Here is a 9,651-nt window from a genome sequence, read left to right on the forward strand (position 1 = left end):
TGAATTCTGTCAGAAGCTAGTATGGGAGGAGCTCGGGAAGCAAGGGAAAAATGACTAAAGATGAAGTTGCAGAGTAGAAATGGACCGCTTTCTAAGAACTTTCCAACTTAAAAGAACTCCTGAGAGTGGCTGGGCAGCCTGCGACAAGAGGACCTATTCTGTGTGCAGCTGTTAGGGACCAGGCTCCGCACTGGGCTGCTCACATAGTACTGTATTTGACCATTCCGACAACCTACTCTACAGGTGAGGAGACTTAGGCTTGAGTTTTATTCCAGGTGCAGCAGGAACCCATTGAATGATTTTAAGCAAAGCAGCATGGCTGGGTTGATATGGTAACAAGATCTGTCTGGTTGCTCTGTGAGACTTGGTGTGCGGGTTTGCAAGGGAGGAACAGAGGGACAAGTGAAGGGACTGTGCAGTCAACCAGGTAAGAGAGAAGGGGAGGGAGAGGGTAGGAGGGAAAAAGAGAGAGGGAGGGAGAGAGACAGTTGGGCTATCGTGATGCCCCTGGACGACAGAGAGTGAGCTGGATCTGTCTGAGCCATTTGAAGTTGAAAGGAGGTGTTGATGGATTGGTAAGTAGAGGAAGGGAGCTGGTATATGCTCATTGTAAATAATTCAAGAAAATATAGAGAAGAAACCATTTAAAATTCTCTAAAAGCCAACTTCCCAGAGAGAACTTCTATTGACTTGCATCAGAACATCCTTCTGACCATCTTTCTATATCCAGATAGGATAAATAAATGGGCTTTTTCAGTTGTAAAACAACAAACAACGATCCACTCAAGCTAACTTATGTAACAAGGACTGTGCTGTGAGGAGTCAGGGGTATCTCCCAGAACTGCAGTCACTGATGCTTCATAACACCCGGAAGGAGTGCAGAAAGCCAGGAATTCAGGCGCCTCTCTTTCCTCTCCTTCACTCTGCCTGCCTGCTCTTGTCTTCTCAGCATTTTGGTTGATTAAAAGGCACATAATCTGCCGTAAGTTCCTTCCCTGACTTGGTATCTCTCTCCTCACATCAAGTACCTAACAAGGGTGAGCTGACGTCACTCTGCCAGAGATCCCATTTGCTGGAAGCGGACATGGGATCCAGTGTACTAGTGATGCGATGGCCCACCTTTATAACATACAGATGCAGGTAGGATGTTAGGTGATGGGAGGATGAGGAAGTGCCCTAGGTTGCTTCTTTTATCTCAAGGAAGGGCTTCCCTGGTGGCTCAGATGGTAATGAGTGAGGTTGTCGGTGAGAAGCTGAGAGCAGAGTGGGGACAGGTATGGGAGGTTTCTCACAAGATGAGATGAAATAGTTATCTCTGAGAGCAGAGATGTGAATTTATAAGGATTAATACTGATGGCCCACTTGAGATTTGTGGTCATGAATTTGAAGAGAGATAAGTGAGCGTAATTGTGTGTTCCTCCAGCCACTTCTGGCTGCTCAGGCATGGGTGTGAGGTGCAGGAAATTAGCTTTTACCATTTTTCAGGCAATAAGATGAGGAAGAGTAGAGCAAGGAGGGAGTAAAGTGATGGACTGTGGAATCTAAATGGATAATGCAGAAAATGAGGAGATGAGCAAAGTGATGGACCCTGAAAGTGCTGAGGAGTCTCCCTGGGGTTGAAGAATTATTTGAATCAGGGTAAAAGAGTAAGACAGCTGGAAAGATTGGAGGAAATGGCCAGAGTGGGATGCTGGAAACTAATTTTAAAGGTAGTAACAGTGTCTATAGTTTTTCCAGTGGTCATGCATGGATGTGAGAGTTGGACTGTGAAGAAGGCTGAGCACTGAAGAATTGATGCTTTTGAACTGTGGTGTTGGAGAAGACTCTTGAGAGTCCCTTGGACTGCAAGGAGATCCAACCAGTCCATTCTGAAGGAGATCAGCCCTGGGATTTCTTTGGAAGGAATGATGCTAAAGCTGAAACTCCAGTACTTTGGCTACCTCATGCGAAGAGTTGACTCATTGGAAAAGACTCTGATGCTGGGATGGATTGGGGGCAGGAGGAGAAGGGGACGACAGAGGATGAGATGGCTGGATGGCATCACAGACTCGATGGACATGAGTTTGAGTGAACTCCGGGAGTTGGTGATGGACAGGGAGGCCTGGTGTGCTGTGATTCATGGGGTCGCAAAGAGTCGGACACAACTGAGCGACTGAACTGACTGAATAGTGTTATTGATGACAGTCAAGGATATGACCACGGCAGCCAACGGAGGTTGCGTGGAGGACGAAATAGTTGGAGGTGAAGAAATCAGGAACCTAAGATGCCAGCCTCTCACCTGGCCCCTAGGGGTTTTCACCTGGTGATATTCACATCTCTTGTGTAGTCCCTCTCACATTCAATAGACCTGATTTGTGTAACTAATGACTGTGTAGGACTTCCAAGGTTAGGTTGTAAAAGACTTACAGCTTCTGTCTCTTGGGAGAAGCCAGCTGCTACTCAAGGTGCAAGAACTTTCTCTATGTGGCAAGAACCAAACAATGCTCACTTGCCAGGCATGTTTCTGAGCCACCTTGGAAGGCAGCCTTTCTGTCCTGGTGAAGCCTTTGGATGACTGTGACACCTCCAGCAGACAGACCGCACATCCTCAGAGACTGTAAACCAGAATCACTGTCTAAGGTACTTCTGAGTTCTTGACCCAGAGAAACTGCATGAGATAATAAATGCTTTTGTTTGAAGTTTTGTGCTAATTTATCACATGCTAGCAAAGTAATGCTCAAAATTCTCTAAGCCAGGATTCAGCAGTACATGAACCGTGAACTTCCAGATGTTCAAGCTGGATTTAGAATAGGCCAGGGAACCAGAAATCAAATTGCCAACATCCATTGGATCATCAAAAAAACAAGAGAGTTCCAGAAAAATATCTACTTCTGCTTTATTGACTACGCCAAAGCCTTTGACTGTGTGGATCACAGTAAACTGTGGAAAATTCTGAAAGAGATGGGAATACCAGACCACCTGACCTGCCTCCTGAGAAATCTGTATGCAGGTCAAGAAGCAACAGTTAGAACCAAACATGGAACATCAGACTGGTTCCGGAAAGGGAAAGGAGTACGTCAAGGATGTATATTATCTCCCTGCTTATTTAACTTATATACAGAGTACATCAAGAGAAACGCTGGGCTGGACAAAGCACAAGCTGGAATCAAGATTGCCGGGAGAAATATCAATAACCTCAGATATGCAGATGACACCATCTTTATGGCATAAAGGGAAGAAGAACTAAAGAGCCTCTTGATGAAAGTGAAAGAGTAGAGTGAAAAAATTGGCTTAAAACTCAACATTCAGAAAACGAAGATCATGGCACCAGGTCCCATCACTTCATGGCAAATAGATGGGGAAACAGCAAGAGACTATTTTTGGGGGCTCCAAAATCACTGCAGATGGTGAATGCAGCAATGAGATTAAAAGACACTTGCTCCTTGGAAGAAAAATTATGACCAACCTAGACATCCATTAAAAAGCAGAGACATTACATTGCCGGCAAAGGTCTGTCTAGTCAAAGCTATGGTTTTTCCAGTAGTCATGTATGGATGTGAGAGTTGGACTGTGAAGAAAGCTGAGCACCGAAGAATTGATGCTTTTGAACTGTGGTGTTGGAGAAGACTCTTGAGAGTCCCTTGGACTGCACGGAGATCCAACCGGTCCATCCTAAAGGAGATCAATCCTGAATATTCATTGGAAGGACTGATGCTGAAGCTGAAAATCCAATACTTTGGCCACCTGATGTGAAGAACTGATTCACTGGAAAAAAATCCTGATGCTGGGAAAGATTGAAGGAGGGAGGAGAAGGGGATGGCAGAGGATGAGATGGTTGGGTGGCATCACCAACTCAATAGGCATGAATTGAGTAAACTCTGGGAGTTGGTGATGGTCAGGGAGGCCTGGTGTGCTGCAGTCTATGGGGTCGGGAAGAGTTGGACGTGACTGAGTGACTGAACTGACTGACTGACTACACATAAATAGATAAGTAACACGGAACCCGGAAAGCTAGGATGTTGTATAAGTCTTTGACAGATGCTGGTTGAAAAATAGTTAGGTTCTAATGATGGAGAGGGGGCTTCCCTCATAAGCTCAGTTGGTAAATCATCTACCTGCAATGCAGGAGACCTGGGTTCAATTCCTTGGTTGGGAAGATCCCCTGGAGAAGGAAATGGCAACCCCTTATAGTATTCTTGCCTGGAGCATCCCATGGACAGAGGAGCCTGGCAAGTTACAGTCCATGGGGTCGCAAGAGTCAGACATGACTTAGTGACTAAACCACCACCACCAATAATGGAGAGAGAGCTGAGAGCCAAGCCTTAAGTCTTCAAGGAGTAAGGCAGAGTAGCCAGCAGGCTGGGAAAGACTTCAAGAGGAATAGCGGTGGTATAGTCTAAGGACACAACTTCAAGGGAATGGTGATTTGTAGGGAAAAGAAAGGAATAAGTCTAGAAAAGGTAAAGAAGAGCAGAGAGGACCCCCACCCTCCCAATGGGCCTATATAAGGGAAAAATCTGCTACACAAGAAAGAAAAACAACGTCCTCAGAGAGAACCAGATTTTAGTGTAAGCAAGAAGTGGAAATGAATGTTTGGAGAAAAAGTAGGAGATTTTGGGCATTTTGATAAGGTTGAACCATGAGTTCGAGAGTCAGAGTGGAAGAATGGGAGAAGTAGGAAGAATGGAAAGTTGAATTAGATTAAGGAGCTCACATCAGAGTCTGAGCAAGGATGGATATCCATCAATGGATTTTGAATTTTATTGCATTTTCCATTATGGTTCTTCTTTATTCTGTCCATATGATAAGTTTTAATCATTAATTTTCAAACTTATACCAAACTTGCATTCTTGGACTAACACAAACTTTCACTATATATAATCTTTTGTATATGTTGTTGAGTTATTTTTCTGTTATTTTGTTTAGAGATTTTTGCACCTGTGTTCATTAGTGAGATTTGCTTAAACTGTTCCTTTCATTTATTATCCTTGTTTTAGAAACAAGGTTATGCTGATCTCAGAATTGGAGTTTGGGTATGTTTCCTCTTTTCTATATTCAGAAGAGTTTGTATAATTGTGGTATTTTTCTTTCTTAAATATTTATTAGAATTTGCCAGTTAAGCCATCTGGGATTGGAGTTTTCTTTGTTGGAAGATTTAAATCGTAAATTAAATTTCTTTAATATATATAATATTATTCAGATTTTCTATTCCTGCTTTTGTTGGTTTTTGTAAGTTTTAATTTTCTAGAAACTTTCTCAATTCCCTTAAATTTTTAAATTTATTTGAAGGCATCAAGTTGTAACTTTATCATGTTTATAGAATCTGTAGCAATGTCCCTTTTTAAAATGACTAATATTGGTAATTCATGCCTTCTTTTTTTTCTTTATCAATTTTCCTAGGGGGTTTTATACTTTAATAATGTTTTCACAGAATAGTCTTTTGACTTTAATCAGTCTTTTGTTGTAACTTGTCTTCTGTTGCATTAATTTCTGCTCTTATCTTTATCGATTCCTTTATACTTTTAAAAATATAATTTGTTGACGGACTTCCCTGGTGGTTCAGTGGTTGAGAATGCACCTGTCAATGCAGGGGACACGAATTCGATCGCTAGTTTGGGAAGATCCCTCATTTTGCAGAGCTTGTGCTCTAAAGCCCTTGAGCCACAATTATTGAGCCCGTGTGCCACTCCTACTCGGAGAAGGCGATGGCACCCCACTCCAGTACTCCTGCCTGGAAACCCCACGTACAGAGGAGCCTGGTGGGCTGCAGTCCATGGGGTCGTGAAGAGTCAGACACGACTGAGACTTTCCTTTCACTTTTCACTTTCATGCATTGGAGCAGGAAATGGCAACCCACTCCAGTGTTCTTGCCTAGAGAATCCCAGGGACAGGGGAGCCTGGTGGGCTGCCGTCTATGGGGTCGCACAGAGTCAGACACGACTGAAGCGACTTAGCCACTACTACTGAAGCCCCGTGTGCTCAGAGCCTGTGCTCGGCAATAAAAGAAGCCACCACCATGAGAAGCCTGTACCCCACTGGGAAGAGCAGCCCCTGCTCACCACAGCTAGAGAAAGCCCTCATGTAGCAACGAAAATCCACTGCAACCAAAAAAAAAATATATATATATATATATATATATATGTATGTGTGTGTGTGTGTGTGTGTGTGTTTATTGAAACATACAGTTACCATATGACACAGAACACCACTTCTAAATATACCCAAGAGAAATGGAAACATATGTTCACACAAAAAATTGTACATGAATGTTCATAGCAGCATTAGTCATAATGCCCCCGAATGGAAACAACCCAAATGCTACCAACTGATAAATGGAAAAACAAAATGTGGTATATCCATACTGTATAAGTCTGCTAGGGCTGCCACACTGGGTGGCTTAAGCAACAGAAATGTATTTTCTCACAGTTCTGGAAGCTGGAAGTCCCTGATCAAGGTTTGGCAGTTTTGCTTTCTCCTGATCTCTCATGCTTTGTCTTTCCAGGGGATGCTTTCTCCTTGTGTCCTCACAGGACCCTTTCTCTGTTCATGTGCATCCTTGGCGTCTCTTTTTCTTATCAGAGCACCAGTCCTATTGCATTAGGCCCCTACTCTTATGACCTCATTTAACCTTCAGTTCAGTTCAGTCACTCAGTCATGTCCGACTCTTTGCAACCCCATGAATCGCAGCACGCCAGGCCTCCCTGTCCATCACCAACTCCCGGAGTTCACTCAGACTCACGTCCATCGAGTCAGTGATGTCATCCAGCCATCTCATCCTCTGTCGTCCCCTTCTCCTCCTGCCCCCAATCCCTCCCAGCATCAGAGTCTTTTCCAATGAGTCAACTCTCCGCATGAGGTGGCCAAAGTACTGGAGTTTCAGCTTTAGCATCATTCCTTCCAAAGAAATACCAGGGCTGATCTCCCTCAGAATGGACTGGTTGGATCTCCTTGTAGTCCAAGGGACTCTCAAGAGTCTTCTCCAACACCACAGTTCAAAAGCATCAATTCTTCAGTGCTCAGCTTTCTTCACAGTCCAACTCTCACATCCATACATGACCACAGGAAAAACCATAGCCTTGACTAGACGGACCTTTGTTGGCAAAGTAATGTCTATGCTTTTCAATATGCTATCTAGGTTGGTCAGAACTTTCCTTCCAAGGAGGAAGCATCTTTTAATTTCATGGCTGCAGTCACCATCTGCAGTGATTTTGGAACCCCCAAAAATAAAGTCTGACACTGTTTCCACTGTTTCCCCATCTATTTCCCATGAAGTGATGGGACTGGATGTCATGATCTTCATTTTCTGAATGTTGAGCTTTAAGCCAACTTTTTCAGTCTCCACTTTCACTTTCATCAAGAGGCTCTTTAGTTCCTCTTCACTTTCTGCCATAAGGGTGGTGTCATCTGCATATCTGAGGTTATTGATATTTCTCCAGGGCAATCTTGATTCTAGCTTGTGCTTCTTCCAGTCCAGCGTTTCTCATGATGTACTCCGCATATAAGTTAAGTAAGCAGGGTGACAATATACAGCCTTGACGTACTCCTTTTCCTATTTGGAACCAGTCTGTTGTTCCATGTCCAGTTCTAACTGTTGCTTCCTGACCTGCATACAAATTTCTCAAGAGGCAGGTCAGGTGGTCTGGTATTCGCATCTCTTTCAGAATTTTCCAGTTTATTGTGATCCACACAGTCAAAGGCTTTGGCATAGTCAATAAAGCAGAAATAGATGTTTTTCTGGAACTCTCTTGCTTTTTCCATGATCCAGCGGATGTTGGCAATTTGATCTCTGGTTCCTCTGCCTTTTCTAAAATCAGCTTGAACATCAGGAAGTTCACGGTTCACATATTGCTGAAGCCTGGCTTAGAGAATTTTGAGCATTACTTTACTAGCGTGTGAGATGAGTGCAATTGTGTGGTAGTTTGAACATTCTTTGGCATTGCCTTTCTTTGGGATTGGGCTGAAAACTGACCTTTCCCAGTCTTGTGGCCACTGCTGAGTTTTCCAAATTTGCTGGCATATTGAATCCAGCACTTTCACAGCATCATCTTTCAGGATTTGAAAGAGCTCAACTGGAATTCCATCACCTCTACTAGCTTTGTTCGTAGTGATGCTTTCTAAGGCCCACTTGACTTCACATTCCAGGATGTCTGGCTCTAGGTCAGTGACCACATCATCGTGGTTATCTGGGTCGTGAAGATCTTTTTTGTACAGTTCTTCTGTGTATTCCTGCCACCTCTTCTTAATATCTTAATATCATTTAACCTTAATTCCTCCTAAAACCCCAGCGTCCAAATAAGTTTCTTTGAGGTTTACAGTGTCAGTGTATGAATTTGGGAGGAACGCAATTTAGTCCAGGATAATATTGTTGCATGTTTGTTAATTTTCATTGCTATATAGAAATTTTTTGTGAGAATGTACTATATTTTATTTACCTCCACTACTGTTGATGGACTTTTGGCTAGTTTCTAACTTGAGGTTATGATGAATAGTGTTTCTATGAGCATTCTATGTCTTTTGGGTAAATATTAACATTTCTGTTGGATATACCTAAGAATTGGTAGGTTCATAAGTATCCTTATTTTCAGCTTTACTGCTGAGGCTAAGTCACTTCAGTCGTGTGCGACTCTGTGTGACCCCATAGGCGCCAGCCCACCAGGCCCCACCGTCCCTGGGATTCTCCAGGCAAGAATACTGGAGTGGGTTGCCATTTCCTCCTCCAATGCATGAAAGTGAAAAGTGAAAGTGAAGTCACCCAGTCATGTCCGACTCTTAGCGACCCGATGGACTGCAGCCCACCAGGCTCCTCCATCCATGGGGTTTTCCAGGCAAGAGCACTGGAGTGGGTTGCCATTGCCTTCTCCTTCAGCTTTACTAGATCTGGCCAAATTCTTCCATAGATTAACTTGCACTCTTACCAGGAGTTCTGCTTGTTTTACCTACAACTTAGTCAACAGTTGGTTTTATCTGATTTTTTTTTTCTTTTCTTTTTTTTTTTTCAGTCACTTCTGGAGGTAGTGTGGAATATCTTATGATTTTAGTTTGTATTTCTGTCATTACTAATGAAGTGAGTACCTTTTCTGAGTTTATTGGCTGTTGGAATACAATTGATTGTGAAGTGCGTGTTCATTTTGTCATTTTGTTATCGATTTGTAGGGATTTTAAATATATTTTGACCAAATGAATACATCCTCTGTTATTGAAAATATCTTCTTACGCACTATAGCGTGCCATTTTACTCTCTTTCTACTAGCAAATACGTTTATGCTGAATACAGTCCAATTTATCATTTTCTTTATATAGTTGGCCTAGTATTTTGGTCCCATTTTAAAAGTCTGTATGGTACAAGATTGTGAAGATGTTCTCTTATGTTTTCATCTAAATGCTCGTTTTTGTTTTTTTTTTTGATTCATATTTAGATCTGGAGTCTGTTGTGGTTATTTTTCATCTGTGATGTAAGATGGGGACCAACACTATTTTTTCCATTTGAGCATCCAGTTAGCACAAGACCAAATATTAAAAGAGTTTTCTTTCTCTAATGTACTACCGTATTACTTTTGCTATAAATTAGGTGACTTAATAAGTATGAATTGAATTCTGTTTATTGGTTTATTTGCCTTTGTTAGGATTGATATATTTTATCATTCTATTTTCATCTTCTATTAGCTTGAAAAT

The sequence above is a fragment of the Bos indicus genome, chromosome 10 (assembly GCF_029378745.1).
Source record: "Bos indicus isolate NIAB-ARS_2022 breed Sahiwal x Tharparkar chromosome 10, NIAB-ARS_B.indTharparkar_mat_pri_1.0, whole genome shotgun sequence".
Taxonomy (NCBI): domain Eukaryota; kingdom Metazoa; phylum Chordata; class Mammalia; order Artiodactyla; family Bovidae; genus Bos; species Bos indicus.